Here is a 23,054-nt window from a genome sequence, read left to right as displayed (position 1 = left end):
AGTTTTCTCTGTTCTCTAGTCCAGGAGAAACAGGAGCTGTGCAAAGCTGGAAGGCATTGCTGGTTGGAAGTGAAGGGACCCCTCTCATTAGAGGCTTTATAAGCCTGGGGTTAGAAAATTAAGCCTAAGCATAATAGGAGTATCAGCATAAGGTAGAACTTGCCAGTAAGAAGTGAAATGCTGGCTAAAACAAATATCCTTACAAACCTGTGCAGCTGGATTGATTGGAGAGCTTGATTACTCATCCTTTCCTGTCTAGACAGACCTAGTTTTTAGATTTCATTTTAAAAGCTCATATTGTCATGTTTGATGGCTGTCTTGGTGCTGGGGTGAGGTTCTGTCAATTACTGTCAATATGATTGGAAATGGAGTTTGGGAAAGTATTGGTAAAATGGCCTTATCTTTTGCTGTAGCTTAGTGGAAGAAACATGCTTTTCTCCATGGGGATATAAAAGAGGGAACATCCCCCTGCCTCCTTTTCAGAGTTTGATTGCAGTGAATGCACTCGGCATATTCTAGGCTGGCATATTTGGCAAAAATCTTGTTCCATTTGCCTATAAACAAGAAACATTGCATCCTATGAGATCATGACATAAACCTGAACAAAAGCAAGGCTTTCAAAGGTAACAGAAGTATGGAGAAAGGAAAGTACATTAATTTGTGCCTGGAAGACTTTTATAACTTGGGAATAGCATAGCCTCTTTAAAACAAAAGGCAGAAGGTGACCCGTGTAACCTGGGCCCCAGGCTTTACATTGTATGACGATGGTGAAGCTGTCCACTTACTCAGTGCATGCCCAGGCAAGGCAAAGGATTTATTTTTCCCCTTCCATCTGTTACTCTGGTTGCAAAGTGATTTCTTATTATTGATGTGGAGAAGAGGGGATGAGGAACCACGGAGCCGGCTGTGTGCTGAGCAATCTTTCAAGGGGGCCACTTGTTGTTGGTCCAATCACTTACACGTGGCTCATCAGAGCTGAAGACCCTGATTTGAACCAGTCCAATGTGTTTTGGTAGACTCCAACAGATTCAAGGGAAAAGAACATGAGAAATAGATAGATTTGACGTTGTCAAAACTTTGAATTTTGTTGGAGAAAGGGAGTTCACTTTTATGGGTTGTTTTGTTTTCCCTTGCCCTTGAATTAATCTGTGGGTTTTTTTGTTTTTCCCTGGCTCTTGAATTAATCTGGTCAAAGTGGTAAGAGTTTTTCCTTGAAATTTCATATTCCAGAATAGGTCAAACTGTTGACAAACTGTTCAGCTTTTGTTCTCAGTTTTTGTTCTCATTTTTTAACTTCTTGTAATATCTATTAAACTGCTGGGCAAAATGTAAAGAATCCAAACAGACTGAAAATACTCAGGCTTTGTGCTCAGACTTTACAGATGAATAAAGAATATGGCTTACGGTGGCATTTACCAAATGAATATCTTCAGGAAAAATAATATGGCAATAAGGAGCATATCTCCTAATGTTGGACTTAATAGGGTAAATTTCAGAGCTTTCCAAAAAAAAGGAGTAAGAGAATGGTTGTAGTTATTTACTCATAAACTAGCACAGCTAATCAATGTAAACCATGGTATTAACTTAGTGCTTAGTGCTGCCTATTGCTGTATTAATTAACTTCTGAACATACTAGACAGTGATTTACCTTTTGCAACCCAGCCAATATTGAAGTCTGAGTTAGGGACACCTAAGTACACTTCCCACTTCAAATGCTGTTGCTTTAAACAGGTAAGGTTGAGAATAGGAGAAATTAGGTCCTTAGAGCAGAAGGGAAACCCCCGGCAAATCTAAGATCCAGATTTGTAGAGTCTCCAACTCTTAAATTGAAGAGAACAAGGGGTGCAAAATACCTGCAGAGATCAATGCTGAAAGGGCGTGCATGCCTACAGCAGAGTTGAGCGCTAAATGAGAATCTCAGTCCAGTACTTAACTGGATGCTTTTTGTAGGTAGTCTGTGCTTCTTAAGTCTAGTATGAAGATTGCTGAGACATCATTATACGAGAAACCCAGCAGAGTACTAGAGATGATGCTGAGCCATACCAGCATGTGAGCTGACTTCATTAATGGTCTGGTTCTGATATCTCTTCACTGGCTACAAATTTTAGTAACTCCTTACTGCCAGTTTCGGATGCTCTAGCTCCAAGTGTATCTGACCCTGAAAGCAAGTCAGATCCTGAAAGTGACCTTGGAGAGCAGCTTTAACAGGTATTTGGGCTGTCCTTTAATCTTTTATGAAGAGTGTTACGCTAAGTGCTCTTTGGCTGCTGTTTCAGGGAGCTGGCACAAGCAAAGTGGTAAGGAGCTCATTTTAATAGAGCTGGACTCATTAGCATTCCAGATGCTGAAAATGTGCACAGCTGGATCACTGCCAAAGAGCAGGCCTCCTCATCTGTGGCTTTCTGCTGGCCTAAAAATAAAGTTCAAACTGACTTTAAAAAAAAATCTTTCTCTATGTATACCTATATAAACATATATATTTATACATATATAAACATGCATCATGGTCAACCTGATGTTTGCCCATTGCCTGCTTAAAGGATGAAGTCCTGCTCTGTCCTTTGCTGGTGGACAGTGTCTGATTGCAAGAACTATGTTCACATCCAGGTCTTGAGGTGACACGTTAGGTTTGCCTCACAGCACAGTGTTGAGATGCTCTGTCGGTTCCTGAACGTGAAGAGGGACTGTCACTTTAGAGTACCATATTGCCTTGGTTAATATGGCTCTATCCCCTCTCTGACCAGGCTGGCATTTCATCGTGCATGCGCAAATCAAAACATTCCCGCTCACTAGAAGTTAGAAACCCACCTTCTTCAGTAAAAGATGTAATAGGTGATTGTATGAAAATAGCAACTCAACTGGGTAACAAAAAGATCGAATGATGCTAAGAACTACCAGGACAGGAAAAAGCATAAACCAAACTTGTGGCAACATATAGATCCTCAGCACATCCTTCCCTTAAGAACTGCATGCAGTATTTGATACTCAAAAATAAAAGAATAAAGTATACAGAGAAGGACAAAAATAGATGAAGGGTGTGGAATGGCTTTTGTACAAGAGGTGACTGAAAGCGTTGTTTGTTTCAATGTGGAAGAGATGAACAAGAAAACAATCTTTAACTTCATGACCTGCAGGGTAAAGGTCACTGGGGAAGGCTTAGTCACTCATGGTTCAAAAATCAGAGGCATCAAATTAAATTACTAGCTAGATTCTTCAAAATGAATGAGAAGAGGTGCTTTGTCACACAACATATGAATCAGGTGTGGAAGTCATTGCCAAAAGTTGCCAAGCAACTACTGAAATCCAAAAAAGGCTTTAGAGAAATTACTGGAAAGAAGATTTCTTGGGCATTATTAAACACAAAGTCTGTTTAAGCATGCAGACTCTGGCTCAAGAAGCAGCATGGCCAAAACTGGTGAGAATAATGGGAGGTGTTGCTAAATGCCTGTCCTCATATGCTTCCTTATGTAGCTGGCTGCAGCAGTTAGAGGGAGTTATTGGGCTTGGATGGTCCTGTAGTCTAATCCATGGTATGCAAGTCCTCCAAGACAGGTAAAAACTTCCTGATTCAACAGGCTGAAGCTGAAAGGCTGGCTGCTGTGTTGCAGAACTAACCTAAGAGACATTATATCCCCTGAGCCACCATTTGGATTTCTATCCTCTTTCCTTTGAGGAGCTAGTATTCTGGGCTTGATTGTTTTGGTTTTTTTTCTTCAAAAGGCAATGAGGGCTAGATCTTTGGAGATGCTTGGGCATTTTACTCCCATGAATTTTAAGGAGAAATTTGTATCCCTATGGATCTTTCCAAAAAAGAGGTCACCTATATTTAAATAGACCTGTATGCCTAGCTCTGTTTTATCAGCAGAGAGGAGTACACTTCTCTAGTTACTTGCACTGGTAAAGGCCCCTTTCTTCACCATGTTTTGCCCATTCCTGGATTTGTAGACATGCGAGTTTCTACTTGGGAACTTAAAAATGGCTGGTCCATCCATCCGAGCAAGTCATTCAGTGAGACACAGCAAATGAGGGATGAGGGGGAGAAGCTTCATAAGTCACAAATGTGGACAGGATTGATTTTAGGGGAAAGGGAAGAATGAGAAAAGGCTTAGCAAATTTAGTGCAGAAAAAGCAGGCTGCAGGAGAACAGTGTCAATGAATAAACCCTAGGAAGAGGAGTGATGGCTGCAGAAGGTCAGCAATGTGCTATCAAATCACAGCTATGCTGAAAGATGAATTAAGCGCCCTTCTGAATGGTGACGGTTTACTGGAGTACACCGCACTATTGCAGACCTTTCAAGAGTGTCTGAGATGGGAAATAGCCGTCTACTGTTTGTTTACCTATACATGGTGGCTCAATGAGTGTGCTTGCAAATGATCCTAGGTCCCAATAAGATGGTGGTGTTGGATATAACCACTATTTTCCCATCATAGTCTAGTTCAAAGTTGGCCTTGTGGGTTTATGGCTGTCTAGTTCCCTCTCAATTCTGGTACGTGGGCTCATTTTTAATTAAACACCCATCATTTAAGGAACTAAAAACAGTCCAAAAAAGTTTTGTTGACCAAAGTCTCAAAATATGAAATGTTCTTTGGGGGGTTTTGGGTGTGGATTGTGAGGCACATTTTCGTAATATTTAGTATGTCATCTTCAAGCAATGTTTTTAAACCTCAAAACTCCAGGGAAGTTCTGTAGGCTTTAGCAAACAGATGTTAGCAGTCAGGAAAGAATTATGATTCCTGCCCAGAAATATTCCCTTCTGCCTATCAAGATATCCTGACATGCAACACTTTCAAGATATGTCTCTTATGGAAGTGGGGACATGCTGTTTCTGCAGGTCTGTGAATCAATAGATTAAAAAGAGGTCTTGAGTCCCTCTTAATCATCAAGGCAATATATCATTTGGGATGTCCTGATTAACTAGAGCATGTGTGCATTATGGCACACTGTCCCTATCTAGGAGCTGCCTAAAGATGTTTGATTCAGCTGCTGCTTGTGAGTTAAGTCTTAACTTAAATATCCTGAGTTCTGTAATCTGCTTCAGGGATCAATAGAAATTAACTGTGAATCCAGACCCCTTCTGTTATGAAAACTGGGGAAGGGTTAGCCCCACAGATCTTGATGAGGGGAAAATGACAATATCTGGTCAACAGGAAAAAGTTTAGCTTCACCTCCATGGAACTACATCAACTTTCTGGCATTTTCTATTTAAAGCTTAATGGTAAAGATATGCAGAGGTTCCTGAGACACACAGCATGAAACCGTGGCTCATTGATCCAAAAGGACTGGGAGCCTCTGCTGTTTTACAGATAGTTTGACAGCATCTTCATGAAACTACCAGCAACATGGGGATAGCTGTGTAAATGCTTGAAAATGAGCTGGCGTTGGTTTCCCAATGTACAACAGCACAAAGGACTGTCTCTACATTCCCTTTGCAGAGGCAACACATAATAACACAACTTCATTATCTTTGGGTTGATGCAACTCCGTGCTGAGTCCTTTCCATGGGAGAGCATGAAGGATATGATCTGCTCATTCTTCAGAGCTCTCACGCTTTAAGATTTAATGGAGGCATCTGAAATCTTGCTTCAGCTTTGCTTGTTGTAGCAGCCCTCAGAGTGCTTAATACAGAAACACGTAGACAACTCACCTATACAGGCAACTCTGAGTCTGTGGCCTCTTGTTGCCTGTTGCCCTCTAGGTTCATGACCCTGTCCCCATCAAAAGCTGAGCAGAATCTGTGCTTCAACGTAGCAGAAGAGCTGTGGTTTAGCATCCAGAGGTGGCTGGACTTCATCCCTGCAGATGGCTTCCCAGTTCTGCTGCTTTTTTCACCCTTTGGGCTATAAAGAAAAGAGAAAGGAGGGATGATGGCTCTATTTATCCTTCTGCTTGCTTACACTTGCATGATTACTGTTTAAATGAAGGTGAGAGTCCCAATTTCAGTATTTTGGGAGTTCTGATTTTTAAACTTGTGGTGGGATTTATTAATGATCATTTCAAATAGAGAAAAAAAAATCACTCTTTGAAATAGCTCCATGTAACGTAAATACTAAATTTAGGATCATGTTCCACCAATATTTACCTTAATAGACATGTCCACTCTTCACATGAAGTTTACCAGGGTTTTATATTACAGTAAGGTGAAGTTGGCTGCCTGTGAAAAATAAATGTCTTTCTCGCACTAATTTTATCTATGCAGTGTATATATGACCCTTCCATTCATCTTCAAAACTTCCTGTGTCTGTACTATATTGTAAAATGAGACAAAGTGATTCATCCTTTGTGGTCGTAGGGAAAGGACATAGGGAATTCCCTAGGAAGATGTTGCATTAGCCCTAACTTCAGGTTATTCTTGCCTAATGGAAATAGATAATACTGTGCATGGATCAGCTCTCTGGAGACCAGCCCAAAATCACTTGGGTGCTTGAAATGAAGTTCCACTTGATTTGGGATATGTGGTGGAACTGTTGCTTTGAGACGTGCTAATTAGACTTTAGAGGATGATGATGTCTTAATTATGTTCATGTAATTGCCACTAGTTTAGAAGGAAGCTGACAGGAAGGCAGTGATGAACCTCAACTAGAGAACTACAGATGGCATAGGCCAAATAACTGTTTCTCTGTGATATGAAGGAAAACAGACGTTTCAAGAGCAACGTTAACAGTAGTATTTTTTGCCTAACTCAAAATCCATTAAGTCTTTGGAAAGGCTTCTTTTTATATTTCACCAGGCTTAGGACATGCTCACAGGGCCCAAGTAAATGCATGACATAGACATGGTGCTTTGACTGAATGTGAACCCAGACATGTGCTGGCAGATTTTCTGACTTAAGGTGAAATCCCTTGCAAATGGCTCCGTCCACCTAATAAAAAGCAGAACTGCAATCTCTCAGTCCAGGAAAGTACAGCATAATTGTGATTATAGCCTTCTGCTGTCTGAGCCGCTTACAAATTAATGACATGCTGAAGAAAGGTAGAATTTGCAGATTTATTTATTTATTGCCTTCACTACTTTAGTGGCTGGATGTAAAGATACGTTATATGATTGCAAGCCCAAGAAAGGCGCTCCCTGGAATGTTTTTGAAAGCTTCCAGAAATAGAGTGAGAGTCTGACGAGCTTGGATTGAAAAGTGCAAAATTCCAAGCACAGAAGCTCACAAGTTTTGTTAGAGGCAAAGAAAGCTTACATTTATAGCTGTTTCAGGCCTGATCCAACTCTTGCTGATGTCAATGGAAAGCCCTTTGCTTCAGTTCTTCATCAGCAAGGTTCTGAGCCCTGAGAAAAACAAGATTTATAGAGAAAGCTGTAAATGGGCAGTTTACACCTTTCACCCTGTTTAACAGAAGGAGCTGCAGAAGATTAATCTGCAGCAGTTTCACTGCTGAAGACATTTGAACCATGAGAAGATGCAACAGTGCTAGCAATAAGTGCTCAGATGCTGTCATTTGTATTTCCAGGGTTTTGAAAGGGTAAGCAGTGACTGCTCAAGTGGTGGACTTGGAAAATACAGTGTCTAGCTTGGTATGTTAGGAAAAGCTTTTTTTTTTCAGGAGACAGAGTAAAGTATGACAGCACCACCACTGGGGCACTGGAGACAGGCCAGATATACATATTTGGTTAGAGAAGAAAAACAACCATCTGTCTAGAAAAGGATGTAAACATTAAGTTTTACCTTTCTGTCTTAGCCTCTTCTGCGACAGAAAGGAAGCCTTGTATGTTGAGCTATTCTGCTACTCTGTTAAAAGCTACTGTAATTCAGACTGTGTTGAAAAGGAGCAATTTAGGGATAGATTTTTTTTCTTTTACTGTATTTTTCCAAAAGATGACTTTTTCACATAGGTCCCTTCTGACTCAAGAAGGGAGAAATCATTTGGAAGGAAATAAATCTCTACTGATGGCTACTCAGAAGAGAAAAGCAGCCAATGAACATGGGTGATCTAATATTAATAAATGCCATGGATGATGCACTGAATAATCTCTCAGTTGTTTTTGTTATGCTATTAAGAAGTTTAACTTTAGGCTTCCAAGAACCACAGGCACACTTACTTTTTCAGGGTCTGTGCATTGCAGTGAAACTTTGAGTGGAGTATCAGCACAAGGAGTGAAGTATACTCCAGTAGCATGGCATGACTATGGCACAATCAATCTGTAATACATGGGCTATAAGGATGGAAACCTACTGAATGCAAAAGGAGCCTTGCACCCCTTCAGCAGTGCAGGATTCAGCCTCAGAGTGGCTGCTGGCCAGGGGTCTGCTGGCGTTGTAAACCAGGATAACTCCTGTCCCAAGAATGACTGAACTGCTGTCTAAAACTTACTGCTACACAATCGCATCAGACCAGGAGTGGACTTACTTGTGTTAACTGAGGACCTGACCCATTTGATTAATATTATGTCTTCATTGTTCTTTATCCTCAATCTGGGAGCTGAGGACAGTGAATCTATTCCAGTTTGAATTAGGCTGGGTGCAAGCAATCTTCAAACACAGAGGACCCCTTTCTGCTGTGACTGATCCTCCATCTTGTGCCTTCTACTTCTCCAATTCATCATCTTTGCCTTGGGCCCCTGTCATCTTTGCCTTGGGCCCTTTTCTCATATCTTGTTAAAGCTGCTGAATACAAGACCATTTCTGTTCAATCCTCAACTGCAGTCAGGAGCTGGATGGCAGATCTAGACCTTAAATCACAAATTTCCAAACAGTTTTGCACCTAAGACATTTATTATGGACTTCTATGATGTCACTTTTTCATTTTGTTGTATGTGCAAGGTAGGTAAATATCAATTAGCTGAAGCCTTATAAATCTGAACAATTAATAGAAGAAAAGTGCTTCCTGATACAATATTGCAGCTTTGACTTAAAGGACAAGAAATTAAACTGTCTTATTCTCACTGTTGGACTTGAGTCTGCAGGGACTGAAGAACATTGGATGTTTTGGCATTATTCTGTGCTATGAAACAGAGAAAACGAACCTGGAAAAAATATAGGAGAGGTTTGACTTCCGATCACCAAACTAAAATCTGAGGATATGGCAGAGGAAGATTTGGGGAAAGTGTCCCAGGCTGCTTATGTGGTGCTGGGATATTGGTAGGGAAGAGAAATATGTGCTGGGAATATAAACACACCCAGGTCCAGATCCAAGGCCACTAAAGGCAATGCACAGGCTCCCACTGACTCTGTCTATGTCTTTGTGTTGGACCAGACTGTTTCCTCCACCCGTTACGCTAAGCCTGGGGCTGCAGTGCGTTTTTGCAGTTGAGTCATCCAGCCTCTCGGAATAGGAGCCTAACGTTAGTGCATCTGGAACAGCAAGAGCCTGGCCAAGTGCCTATTCTGATTTGGTGAAATATTCTTGGCAACTCCCAAGCATTTTTAAACCAGTCCTTCATTAAATATGGTTTTCTATGCCAAAGTATGCCAGTTTCACTTCATATGCAAACTGTTTTAAGGAGACTTATGTGCAGACTTATATTCATGATAATAGCAGGAGCTGCACTGCCACAGTCAGGCCAGGATAGTGGTCCCCGAGGGATGAGAACTGGCATTAGCTGTCAGGCAATGTGAACACAAGTGCCTCTGTTACTTCTGTCATCTTTCATCCACCCCATCTATGTAAGTCCAGATCTGGCCACAAAATCTCAGTCATATGGACTCCCACTGACTTCTATGGGGCTCTTCTGGCATGGAGGGGCTTCTCCAAACCGAGCTCAAAGTGCTGAGGCCTTTCAGGGCACTGGCTCCTCTGTTCTGTGCGAGTCCTAGCTGGTGTTTCATGCGTGGTTGTAGAGCAAGTGATGGCAATGCTGTTGATGGCTTCTTCTACCTTTATGGAAGGGGATAAATGTCAGCTTCTTAGAAAGTTAATTTTAATAAGCTGAAGTCACTTTCCAGATTATTTTAAGATGATACTGGTAGTAAAGACATAAGTAGCAAACATTATTTTCCAAGCATGTTTGGAAATACTGTATGGTTGGGGACAGTACTCCCCTTTGCACAGTATTGTCAGACTTGCTGAATTTGGCCTTCTAGGGTCTAATTTTGCTGTTTAGCATTCACATGGCTTACGAGCGCCTTTCCCTCTCCACAAACTTCAGGGGCTTGATATAGTCTCCTTTGCAAATCTCTCCTGTGAAAGAGAAGAGAAACCACATGGCAATACCAGGCAAGAACCAACTTCACAGCTATCACCCTGCAGTGAAGGAGACAGCATGTGGATGGAGCGGTTTTAGTAGCACGAGAGCAATTCCAGACCAAGGGAGGGTGATAAGCATGTTCCTCCACACCCCTCATCCCAGCTCTTATGTTCTAGGAAAAAAGGGCAGCAGCCACTGAAATCAGCAGGTCTTGGCCTCCCAAGGGAAAGCAAGATAACATGCAGCCAGGATCCTCCTTGGCCCTGGACCAGCTTCTACATACCCTGAACCCTCCCAGTGGGTGAACAGGCTGCAATTCTCTTGTGCCCTCAGCTGGGATGGGGGAATTGGCATGTGTCTGGCTGGTCCAGATCCTCTCCTTCTGTAGTGGAAATGTGGAGGTAGCTCTGGACCTTACAGGCAGGAATAAAGTGTGTTTGAGAGATTTTCACACCTTCATGTTAATGCATGAATGTGACCTTCTGGAAAGAGACTACTAGCTCTGAATTGGCCCATGCCCTTCTCCAAAAGGGGATATGTACTCCAATTCCAGCAGGAGTGACTTCTTCAAGGACTGCATGTTTTTCATGTGCCTTATCCTATGTGTGAATGTGGAACCCATTTACTGAATGCAGGTCATGGCCGAATTTGGCTGGAATGGGGTCTGCCCTGGGGCGCTCGAGCTGCGGAGCTGGCGAATGCACCAGCAATGTGTGAACTCAAGTGTTTGGGCTAGGAAGTGTGTCTATCTCAAGCTGGCTCAGGGCTTCTCAGATGGACACCTGAAGCAGTCTTGTCCTCTAATTGTCAGTGGCTGGGGCTGCTATAGGAAGGGACATGGGGAAAGGGAAGGCGTAGTAAAGCATCAGGGTGGCACCCGGGCGAAGTAGGTGTGAGATCTATAGCCATTTTGTTATACCTACTGCCTGTCTTGTCTGTGCCAAGGTGGCCCTGTGTCAATCCTTCATGCCTTCTGAAAGATGCTATGGATCTGCAGTTCTGATTTGCAAGCCCTTCAAATGAAGCTGCTTCACTTCTGTTGCATATGTTTTTGTAGTGTGCTGCGGGTAGTGTCCCTGACTAAAATATTAAAAATAATATTTTATCTCTTTCCTTCTGTGCTGAATGCAATGTTTCATTTGACCCCGGGTGGGGGGTGGATGAATTCTATTTTTTGGTGCACTCAAAATTTTTAAATCATTTTGGATGGATCTGAAACAGAATACCGTGTTTTCAAGTTCAGCCAGGGAACCAAAATGTAATTATTTGCACAGCTGTAATCGTACTTCAAAGGAGACATGACTCCTCCTGGACCCCCAGGAACATGGAGAGGGCACGCCAGCCCCTGCCATGAGCTCTGCATCTGTGGAAATGCAGGACCACTGCCCCACTATTTGGATGACTACTGTAGCATCCTGACTAACGGGTTGCACTTTACAATAGGAAACTCAAGGTATGTCTATGCTATTTTGTCAGCAAACGCAGCTCCTCCTTTGCTGTGGGCTCCTGTGCTGTATTAATGTGGTGCTGACCACCTTGTCCTTACAACTCTATCAACATAATCCTCTTCCCTGTTAAAAATCTAACTGGCATCAAGGTGCAGCCAGACAAGGCTGTGTGGAGCTGAAGGCAAGGGTGAGGCTGCGCTTACCGTGCACACCTGCATGGGCCCCAAAACTTCTGCCTACAAATTCCTGTTTATAAATAAATAGGAGCAGCTTTCATCCCATTAGCAGCAGTCCAAAAAATTGTGTGAAGATCAATGGGCTTTTTAAAACAAAATTTTCCACAAAAAGCTACCTCTGTAAAAGTATTCTTTATGAAAATATTTTTTTAAAGTTATAAAACTTCCAGCAAAATTGTTTATCAAAATATTTTTGTCTTCTGGTAGTCAGAATGTACTCTTAATATTTGCATTAAAGACTTGGGGAACCTTCTTAAAAACCTTGGGAAGGCTTGAAAAAAAGCAATGTCTGCTTTAAATGCTTTCAGAACAAAAATAATTAAAAATGCTGTTTATTTTTATACCAGCAAAACAGGTTTATATAATTTAACCAGCTTGTTCCTTTGGCTTCCTCATACCTCCAGTTTGCGCTAGTGTCCCAAGGGATGTGGGCACTAAGCCGTCTTGGGAGAGCACTGCTCATGTGGCAAGGTGGGATTTTCTTTGGTTCTGTCTGGACATAATCATTTTTATTTTAAAAAAAAGAGTTCTCAAGTGCAGGCTGTATTTTAGTGCTCATGCTTAGAGATTTGCTTGATATGCGAGTGCAAAAATATGCTTTTTTTTTTAGACATTTTTCTTCTTTGCAGTTCTGTTGTAGTCTAGTCTGCCCAAAGTGCTGTGATGGATTTCTCCGGAGTTTGTGTATAAGGACTGTTTCGTGTTAGGTTCCTTTCAGATGAAAATGAGAAAGAAGGGAGCTGGGAAAAATGAGGAAAAGGGGACAGAGGCTGAAGGTCCGGATAATCTGGCAAAAAGCCATGTGGTTCCATACCATTGGAGGGTTTGGCCTGTCCAGTTTATGTGCGCTACTGGGTTTTAGTGGAGATGGGGGAATTGCTGAAAAGATTGCAGAGCGCAGCACAGTGAGGCAGCTCTGCGGGGTCCAGGAACACGGAAGAGAAAGTTTACCAAGTTAAACCCAGTGTGTTTCTTTTTTTCTTCTTTAATATTGAGTTCTATATCTGATTTTAATGGATATTTATTCCCAGATTGCTTTATAGAGTGGTTATTAAAAAAACCAGCCTCTTAAAAAATTATTAAAAATTTATGTTTCCATTGGCAGGGGAACATTTTTACAAAAAAGGTCTGTAATTACTTTTTTTAACTAGTGAGGGACCTGCAGTTTCCTTTGGTCACTGACACAGTGCTGCCTTTTTTTAATGACTGGGTGCAGAGATTTTTTTTTATTAAAGCTTTTGGGAGACTCCAGCTTTAGGAAAAGTTTGTTAAAGCAGACTGGAGACTTCTGGGGCGCTTACTTCTCCAGCAAGGCTGTTTGAACAACTCTGGTCTGGGCAGATGTCCAGCTGGATGTATTGATACTTTGCTGGAATGATCCAGGGAAGTTTTGTTGCTAAGTTGTATCTTGACAGGCAAATCCTGCTCAGCAGTGGCTTGAGATCTGCCTAGCCTGAGCTTTTAGCATTGCTTGGGACCATCTGTCCCATTTAAATCTGGGGCAAGAGTGAAAGAGGTGGTCTTGTGTTGCAGCCTAATCGCTATCTTGTTTCTCTCTCTGTGATCAAAGACCCCCAAACAACTTGAGCTGGTGATAATTCACCTGAGAAATCCAACACTGCCATGTCCCCTGGGAGTCAGAGGTAGTTGAACAACCAATCTGCCATGTCCTGGCTACCTGTGTCTATGGTGTCTTTCCACTTTAGTTCCCAAAGAGACCAAGATGAATCCCCAACAAGGGGATGAGGCTCCAGGTTTTGAGAGTTAAGTGTCCATAGATTTCCTTCAAGGAAACAAGTTATAATTTGGGGGCAAACGTTTAAAAGCCGCATTTATCCCCAAATTATCTTCTCTGCTTGAATCCAGTTTTTGTTATGTGGCCATACTTGTGTTGCTGAATTCTTAAGCACGATAGCAAATACCAAATCGCATGCAGGCTTGTGACAGGATGTGGCCTCAAGGAAGACCAAGGAGGACGTCTGTCTGCCAAATAAAATCCCTGCAAGGCTGTCTGGCATTGGTTAGACAAACGGAAAGCTGAGGCATCTGCTACGCTGTTCAACACTGCTCCCTTCGCTATCTCCTGCTGCCACCCACATTCTCCTCATATGTGTGTCCTGTCCACCTGCCCTGTCCTGACGTGTGCTTTGTATGTCTAGACAGGAGTCTGTGCATCTGCCTGACAGCTCAATCAAATTCATTCTCCTGGATTGTCTGGACACCCTGGAAATGCTTGCTCTGGGACACAAACATTTGTGGCTTACCTAGAGCTGTGTTGTAGCCTTAAACCACAAATATTTTGTGTCCTGGAATTAGCCTTGCATTTACAAGTGTGTTGGTTAAAACAGCAATAGAGATCTAACCCAGAGATCCCTGTGCTACACGGGCTGCAGAGGTGAGAGAGATCCCCTTTTCTGACACATCTGCTCAGATGGTGTTTCTACACTGGCTGCTTCTGCAATATATACAATTCCCGTCACTGATAACTGTTAATTAAATGGTAGGCTCAGTGCCCTGAAGCACTGGTTTCTGAGACAAGGAGGTAACAGGCTCTGTGTTTATGGCCCTTAGCAACATGTGTTCAGTTTTGAGCAACTCATCAACAGCATGATACTGGCAAATTAGTGGGATTTTAGGGAAAAGTGCATCTAGAAGGCTGGCACAGAGGCATTGTCACAGGGAAGGTTTAAATGTTAATTATGCGTAACTTAACTGAGCAATGCTACAGTCTGTCTGCCAGTGGTTCCCTAGCTCAAAATGAGGGAATTGCCCCAGAAGAGACTGAAAGCACCTGAATTCAAAAGGGATCCTCACTCAGCTGCTGCCTCAGCAGCTGATCCCAGAGGCAGACCCACTGGTCCCTTCCTCAGTAGCAATAATAGCCTAAAGCATCCCTGTCCTTTACCTGCTTGTTTCTGACCCAGTGCCTGGCATGCCTGTTTGGTAACCCAGCATGGTAAATTGGGTCAGTGAACTGTTCCAGGCTATAAAATAATCCTAGAAGGAAAGTCTAACCTGATCTGTTCACTAATGCTGTGTCCTGGGCAGCCCTGAGATCAACTGGGCTGTCAAAGCAGAGGGGGTGATTGGAGACAGGCGAAGGTGGGAGCTGTTTAAGCTGGCATAGCTGCTGAGGCTGACACGGGCTGACTTCACCAACCACCTAAAATCCTGCTCGTAGTTAGGTATGCCTGTGGTCTGGACAGAGCCAGACATTTCAGTCCTTACTTAATCCTCATCCATAAATTAGCTATCCTCTGGTTTGTCTTACACACAGGGTTCAAGCTAGTGCACCTTCTCAGACTGGGCAGAGGCAGGCTGGATGCCCAGCACAGCTCAGGGCAACAGCAGCGTTTGCCCCTACCCAAGGAATTATGGTTATAGCACACTCAAAGGATGAGCTCTGTTGAGCTTTGGGTCTTTCCAAGGTGAGTCGAACCTAGCACATTGCTCCCCTCCTTCCCCCATGGTTATTTTGGCTCCTAGCTTGTAAAATGTTGATGGTGGGATGGAGTAGTCCCATTTAAACATGTCAAATTATTTGCAAGCTTAGGGTCCTGTGCCCAAACTCTCTCTGTTTCCAGATTGCTGTCCAAAACACTAAGTAACAGTCGTGCTAATTCTCAGCTCACTTCTCCTGGCCTAATGGCTATGGTATGCTGCGAAACGGGGACTGAGCACGCTACCTTCACAAAAACCTGGGTGCTAGGGCAGTTTCCTGCAAAGCAGAATCAGCAGGTTTAAGTCCCTCTAGCAATGAGCTGAACTCCTGCGATTGCCACCAAGCACTGAACTGTCAGGTGAAGCAGGGGACCATACAACTACTCTTCAGCCTTTAAAAGATAAGCTCCCAGGAAAGCTTTTGGGCTGGGAATCACAAGTGGAAGGAGTTGGATGCAATTTAGGGTTAGGTGCCAAAGTCGTGAGAAGATGGGATTTAGGAACTACTCTGGTGCAGTTCCCAATGCAGGGCAATTCCTGCTCTGTGGCAAGAAATCTCCCCATACGCTTTGCGGTGCATCTAACTTGGATGCTTGAATTTCAGTAGGTGAAACACCACGCCAGGTTAGTGAGGGGTGATTATAGTCTTAAATATAAGCTATTAATTATAGGAAATGCCAGCCTTCAACTATACTCAGAGCCACTGGCCTGTGTGTGATTGATCCTGCTGCTCCAGAAAGGTCTTCTTGACCCTGAAGCGTTTCTACAACGAAAACCACTTTATGAGAATCACGCCTGGCTTGTACCAAACAGTGGTGGCCTTACTTATTGCCTGGGAGGAAAAACGAGAGGGAATCCAAGGGCTTTGGCATGAAAGGCATATAAAGGATACTAATGACTTCATAAATTCAGCATCAGTCCTTAACTCCAGTGGCAAATAGGAGCAGCCCATGAGTGGAAAGCCTAAAAGCTTGTTCCAACTCATGTGCAACATCTTTGCTAGTGAGTGAAGTGGTGAGCAGGGAGCCTGGGAAGCCTGTGGACACACCTAATTGGTACCTTCTCACCGCTGAGCATGGCCATGTGTGGGTCTATGATGCTTCTTAGGGTTAAATTACCCTTAATTGTGTCTTGTCGGATCTGACCTAGCTAAATAGCTGGATTTCATCTAACCCAACTATTTTCCTTTTGACAGATAGGAGGCCTTTTCATGGCTGAGCCGTTCATGCTCTAATCCCCCCTTTTTCCTTGGTTCAGGTTTGCTATAGTTACCCATGGTCTGCTTGCGTCAGTCTGTGCGGGCAACATCTTTGCCAGCCAGTCCCAGCAGGGACAACTCTGAAGTGTCTTTTCATTTTAATCAAGATATCCGTCACAGTTATTGTTATATATGGTGTTCAAAATACTCGAGCTATCAGACTGGTCTTTTTCAACATGGGTTTTATCTTGAATAGGCCTATAAAAACGCTGGCTTGCTTTGCAGTTTCATAAACAAGCAAGCGGATTGTATAGAGTAACTTTGGGTCCTGTTGACTGTGAGGCTCTTTGAAGATGCTTTAAATATACATCACTTGCTGGTAGCTCATTATCTAGTCAAACAAGGAGACTTTATGGTTTGGAGTTATAGAAAGGAAGGAATCGGCTAATGTAAATAACAGTCAATGGATGAAGGAAGAAGTAATGATTTTTATATTCATGATTGTCAGAAAATGAAGTTGGGACTTGCAGAGTATCTTTGCAACAACCCTGTTAAAATCTTTAGCATCTTTAGTGTAACCATTGTGCAGAGCAGCAGGGACTAGTTGTTTACTGAAAAGTTAAATTCTCCTTAAGTCTTTTGCTGGATTGGGCCCAGCATATGAATTTCTTGAAACCCTAATGGCCTTACTTCATAAATATTTAATAGAGGCATCACTATCTTAGACCTACTTGTGCATCCAGAATACCTTAAAATGAGGGCTGGAATAAGGCTTGAAGAAACCCGATAAATGGACAAAGGAGAACACAGAGCCAAATTCCTGCTTGGCAAAGTTCCTCCAGCATTAGAGCATTTGGCGGACAATATTTAATAAAGCACTTGCATCCACACTTAAAACTTTACACCATTAGCATTCCCTGCCTCTCTTCCTCATCATCGTTTTTCTTCAGATGCTTTTGAAATTACACAGAGATGACCATTATGGCTCTCAAGGTATTTGTGTTATTAGAAAGCAGAGGAGTTGGGTAGTGTGTGTATCACCATTGCTAATGTTTTGGATGGGCTAGTCCTTTGCTGTGTAAAGAAGATTCCCTGTCTTAACTCAGTCCTTTGCAAAGGGCAGCAAATGACTGAGTTACTATGGGGAATCTTTTCCCCTTTTCACTTAGGGATAAAAAAAAAATAAATGGGCATTTGGGTTGGTTTTTTTTGCCAGAAACTAGGAAATTATAACTAAACACAATTTATTATAAGGTGATGCTTTTCACAGGAAAAAAAGGATATTTTTTTTCTTTGGAACTTAACAGTTGGAAAGGGGGATGCTTGAGATTGAGAGGGATCAGTGGTATATATAGGAGATAACGTGGTAATTTTTTGCTCCATCTTCTGCTGCAGAGTAGAGCATAGGCAGAGCTATTCCCTGTGATGTTGCATGGCCAGGTGTCCCCAAGGGAACAGCACTGGCTACTCCACTCCTTATTCATTGGGGACCTGAGTATTGTGGGGAAATGCCTTCAGACAAGAGTAGAACAATAATAACTCTACTTTACGTGCTGAGAAGTTTAACTACTATGTGTAGAGTGCTTTGAATGCACATTAAATCTTGTTTCTAGCTCTGCTGAGAGCCTGAGCAGCTGGAAGGTGGCAGGGAAATGGTTAGCCGGTGGTCGGGGAGCCTCACTGGGGATGGGGAGCCTCCCCAGCTCCACTCAAACAAGGGCAAAAAGCCACCTACGCCATCCTAAAAAATGAAACATTTTACAGATGTCCGTAAAGGAAATTGATTTGGGCTGCTTTATCCCATGTAGCTAAAAGGGTTAGGAAGCTGTGTTTTCTTATTAGAAACTTTTAGCCAGGGGATAGTTTGGTGACGGAACAATAACTAATTGTGGTGTAACTTAGGCCATTTCCAGGTTTAAGGCGTGTTTCTCCCTCCCTAGATGGGAACACCCGACAGGTCAGGGAATGGTGAAGCCCAAGTCCTCCATGGGAAAGTCAGTCGAGAGCAGGCTGTCAGGCTAATCAGCAATAACCGTGAGGGTCAGAGAGTCCTGTTTTCCTTGGACAGAAAGTAAGTGCCTGCACTGGGCTGGCTTAGAGATAGGGTGATGTGCTGAATAACACAAGCCTGGCTGGCTACCCAGCTAACGTATAAAACTGGCAGTGAGAGCAAAATTTCAAGAGCTGTTTTAAAACGTGAAAAACTTTAGAGGATCCTGGCTCAGATATAAGGCTCAGCTGAGGGTTACATGCAAGTTCCCAGGCCTGGCCACCTGAATTTGAACACTTTCTACAGCTAGCAACAAATAGATGTGAATTCCCTCACTACGTTGATACAGCCCTTAGCCATTCACTGCCGTTCAGCGGGCTTGAAAAAAGGGCACATTGACCATACAGTATCTGAGGCAGGTACTTTCCTGGATGAATGCTCTCCAGTTACATGGTGTTGGACAACTCGTAGGCTTTCTGTAGTGTATTGGTGCATGTTCCTCCCCTCTTTGCTTGTTTGAAGCTCTGCAATATTCAGGAGCATGTCTTGATATATACCTGTACAGTGTCTAGAACACTGGGCCTGATCTTGGTAAGAAGTGGGGAAAAAAAAAAAACCACCACCAAACCAAAAACAAAGATGGGAGGGGGCAAGCAATAACAAAGTAGGGCTCACACGGATAAACATTTGGGTTTTTAAAGTATTCTGGTTGCTCAGAGCTGACCTATTTTTTGTCTCATTGAGAGCAAATGGATGCTGTACTGTTCTTCCCAAGTGTCTGACCCTCTTCTCCGTCTCTCATTGTCATTCATTTTCAGTTTGTTCCTCTTGTCCCCTCACCTCTGGGTGATAAGGAAGCTGTCTTTATTTTTCAGATAGGAAAAACATAAATCAATTACAGACTTGCTCAGGGTCAGGTAAGGGGCCCTGCCTGAGCTAGGGCTGAACCACCCTTTGGTGCACTATTTATCAAAAGAGGTCCTGCGCTTGTGCTCGGATTTTTTTTTTTAAATCCAGTGGTTGCATCTGGCTTTTTTGAACTCGGAATATCCATGGGTGAGAAAAATGCCTCCCTGTGTCTCTAGCTTTAAATGAAAGGTAAAACACATTCCTCTTTCTGTATGTAACTTCTCCTTCTTCTTCCCCAGGCTGGAAAGTCGCTTGCTCAGGCTACCCACCTCTGCTCTCCCTCTCGCCCACCCGGATGTGGCTGGCAAGGCCACTCCGGCTCAGTGCATCACTCCTCACCTGCCTGGGTGTTTTTCCCCTGCCCAGACATGCTGTAGCCTGTGTCCAGCACCTTCACTGGCCTCTGAAGACAGAGGCACTCTTAGACTGACCGTCTTCCCTCTGCAGCTGCCCTCGTAGCGAAGGCAGTAAAGGCTGTTTCTGACCGCAGCAAGCTGTCCAAAAGAAATAACTTTGATATTAAAGGCCTGACAGAAATTCAAGCTCGTACCCCAGCTGCATGGCTGCATATGAGATTCATGCAGATGTGTAGTCAGCCGAGGGGCTCACCTGGCTGCAGTGCAGGTGCTTGATTTCTCTTCTTGCCCAGCAAACCGCCCTGGTTTAAGCCTGTCCACCCCTTTCCACCTCCCTCCCCAGGCTGAGCACTCGGTTGCCCTCGAGCGCTGCTTTGCAATGGGTGTGGATCTATTGCAAAACTAGCAAGCCAAACCCTCGGAGATGTTTTTCCAGGGGCTGGGAGCTGTGCCCTACCTGTTCCACCCTGAAAGCATCTCACGGCAGGCTTGCTGCTGTGGGGCAGAGCTGCTGAGGGAAGATGGTAGCAAAGGGCAGGACATGAGGGGGCTTGGGGTCTAACAGCCTTGACAGCAAAGGACATGTCTGAGGTTGTGCAGCCCCTTTTTCTTTAAAACCTGTAAGAGAGGTCCGAGAAGTGCAAGGGGAGGTAGTGATGGGAGTTGTTCTTCTGATTTTTTTTTTCATGAGAACTACGTTAGAGAAGTTTGGCTGCAGAAATTTTGGCTGTATTTCTCCCTTCTCTGCTGAAAATCTGGAAGGGGAGGACTAGTGAAGATTTTGTCAACAGAGGAACCATGTAAATAAAGCTGAGTCGAGAGAGGAGTAGGTTTTAACCCAAGCCATTCATGCTGTAGGCAGACCCATGCTGCCTTAGGAAGGCTGTGATGTGAATCCCACCTGAGAGGTCTCCAGCACCAAGGAAGGGGGATCCCTTTAGCTGAGGAGACCAACATTCCCTCTTCTTGGCATTGCTTTCAATTAGAGACACTACAGGACCTGGAAATTGGGTCTTTTGCTGACTTTGTTAACAGAGAGGCCAGGAGAGAGAGAAGGCGTCTGCATTCATAGATTGACCCTGCTAAAGGCAGAGATGCCCAAATCTTTCTGTGAGCCCTCCAGCACTGCTTGCTGTAACACACCTAGTCACTTTGTTAGATACTAGTGCTTGCTGGCACAAAGAAGCCTTGGGATAGAGGGGAAAAAGCAGAATGTCAGGTTTGCTTGATGAAACAGGAGTAAGAAATCCAACCAGCCAAAGCTTTTGTTACCTTCCAGCCCAAAATGTCTGCGCCTCATCCCACCTTTGTCTTTTGTGAGGGCTGTTTTCGCATTCCTTTGCTCAGGGGCAAATCTTGTTACTCTACCAACTGCAGGCCTGCCAGAGGGAAACTCATTCTCCCTTTCCCCCCACCATTCCTCTTCGCCCTCATTTCCCCTTCCCCGGGAGGGGACGGGAAGCTCAGGGCTCTTGCCCCGTGCATCTGTCTGCCAGGCGTTTCACTTCATTGACAGAATCCTCCACTGCTTTTTATTAAAGACGGGAAGTGTTTTGCAGGCTGGAGGTGACTCTAGCTCTGCTTGTCTCAAGCTTTCTAGTGACTCATCTGTCTGCAACTGATATGATGTTGTCTGATATATTTTTTTTTTTAAACTGCAGACAGCGTTATGTGCTGAGGTATTGAAAGGCTGATTTCTGTTTTGACTGTTGTCATGTTGGCTTGCAAAGCATAAGGTATGTGTCACTTTTTGGGGTTAACCATTCTCATTCAGCAATTTTATTAATAGCTTCTATTCTCATGAATGAAAAAAAAAAAAGGCAACTTGTTGAAATTGGAAAGAGTAGGAGGGAACTTCTCCTTTTTTCCGGTCTGCTGTGGATTTCAAAGGCTTTCCCCAGAAAGAGACACGAGAAGGCTGAGTTTCATTCTGCCTGAATGGAGCCTCAGCTAATTACAGCGGATCTGACTCTGGCTGCGTTATGCTACAGAATATATTGAGGCTTATGAATGGAACCTGTTACATATTAACATGTTAAATATACACCCGCGATGTCTGGAACTGCGTAGCAGTAGCTTAGAGGCTTAGAATTTAGAATAAAAAAAAAAAAGTCAGTAGATTGTATTAAGTTCATTAAAGAGACAAAAGTAACATACATATTAAAGCACAAAATAAATTAATTTAAAAGGATTGTTTGAGACAACCGAAAAGATTTCTCTGGCTGCTGATCACTACCTCTAACCCAAGAAGTCAATGATAACAAATATGCCATTTCTTTTGAAGGCATCTGTTTATTTTGGTTTTAACTGTATTCATTTACATACCCCGACCCTTCTGTGATTCCTTTGCTTTCTGAATAAAACTAACCTGCTAAGTAATTTGGATGGCATTTACAAAAAGGCCCACAGGTTCAGGAATTGTGCAGCTTTCAGGTGAATATTTTATCATGCCTTCCAAGGGTGGCTGCGTCTCGTCCTTCATCGCTGATTTAGGGCATTTTACACCAAGCAGAGCATCTCTTCAGAAATGGTGAGCTTGGAAGGGAAAGGATCTGAACAGGACTATCTTTTATTGCATAAGTAACCCCAAAGTTACAATGAGAGGGGAGATGCGCTGAAGGCAAAGAGGCTGGGTTGGGGAATAAAATTTCAGCTCTGCTGCACAGTTCCTGGTCCTGATCCAGCGCAATGAGAGCTTACCTCTGATCCAATGGGCTGCAAATGATGCCTGTAATCTTTGGTCCCTAAGCGCCTCGCCAGGATATTAATAATTCTGTATGTCGTAGGGACAGAGGAAATGAATTAATTAATCGAAGAGCTCAGATTGTACATTAATGAAGCTGCAGGAACAGACAGACAGGATTGCCTGAGCCACTCACTTAACAACAGATACTGGAGGATAAACAAAGCATGGGAAAATAGGGAAACAGCTGAAATGTCAGAGAGAAAGAGGAACCCCCCGAGATTCTTGCAGTTTTAGTGCAATGGTGTTGCATTCCTCCCTCAAAAGAGCAGTCCCTGAGGCTGAAGTAACAGGAGAAAGCAGAGTCCTGCTCTGGAAGTCTTAGGCAAAGAGGTGGAGGGGCCAGGTTATCCCTCTGGAATTTTTATCGGCTCCAGCTGCTTTTCTCCAGGCTGATTCACCCCTGTCTCTAAGGAAACGTGGAGAAGAGATGATGTTTCTAGCAATCTGGAGGGACTTGCAATATGCCTTCAGGGCACTGGGTGTATAAACAGAAGAATTTGAGATCAATTACCTGTGCTGTTTAGGTTGGCTTTTCCCTCCCCTTCCTTTGCTGACCTGTAGCAGAACTGGTATTGAGGTGATTCATCCCCCAAAATTCTCT

At 43.4% G+C, this 23,054-nt stretch overlaps 1 long non-coding RNA gene across 2 annotated transcripts; it reads right to left on the bottom strand.

Annotated features, from left to right (window-relative positions):
• Window positions 1–428: 428 nt before the first annotated feature.
• LOC142414270 (uncharacterized) lies at window positions 429–22,791 on the bottom strand. 2 transcript variants are annotated; one of them, XR_012777002.1, is made up of 3 exons: window positions 22,408–22,791; window positions 5,646–5,838; window positions 429–554 (listed from the first exon to the last, which is right to left on the bottom strand). It is a non-coding gene; the product is annotated as an uncharacterized LOC142414270 (long non-coding RNA). The 2 variants fall into 2 exon arrangements; XR_012777001.1 differs by lacking the exon at window positions 22,408–22,791 and adding an exon at window positions 7,185–7,237.
• Between the last annotated feature and the right edge of the window lie 263 nt (window positions 22,792–23,054).

This window comes from Mycteria americana, chromosome 9 (assembly GCF_035582795.1).
Source record: "Mycteria americana isolate JAX WOST 10 ecotype Jacksonville Zoo and Gardens chromosome 9, USCA_MyAme_1.0, whole genome shotgun sequence".
Taxonomy (NCBI): domain Eukaryota; kingdom Metazoa; phylum Chordata; class Aves; order Ciconiiformes; family Ciconiidae; genus Mycteria; species Mycteria americana.
The sequence above is the reverse complement of the archived record's forward strand: the minus strand, read 5'-3'. Positions and strand labels throughout refer to the sequence as shown.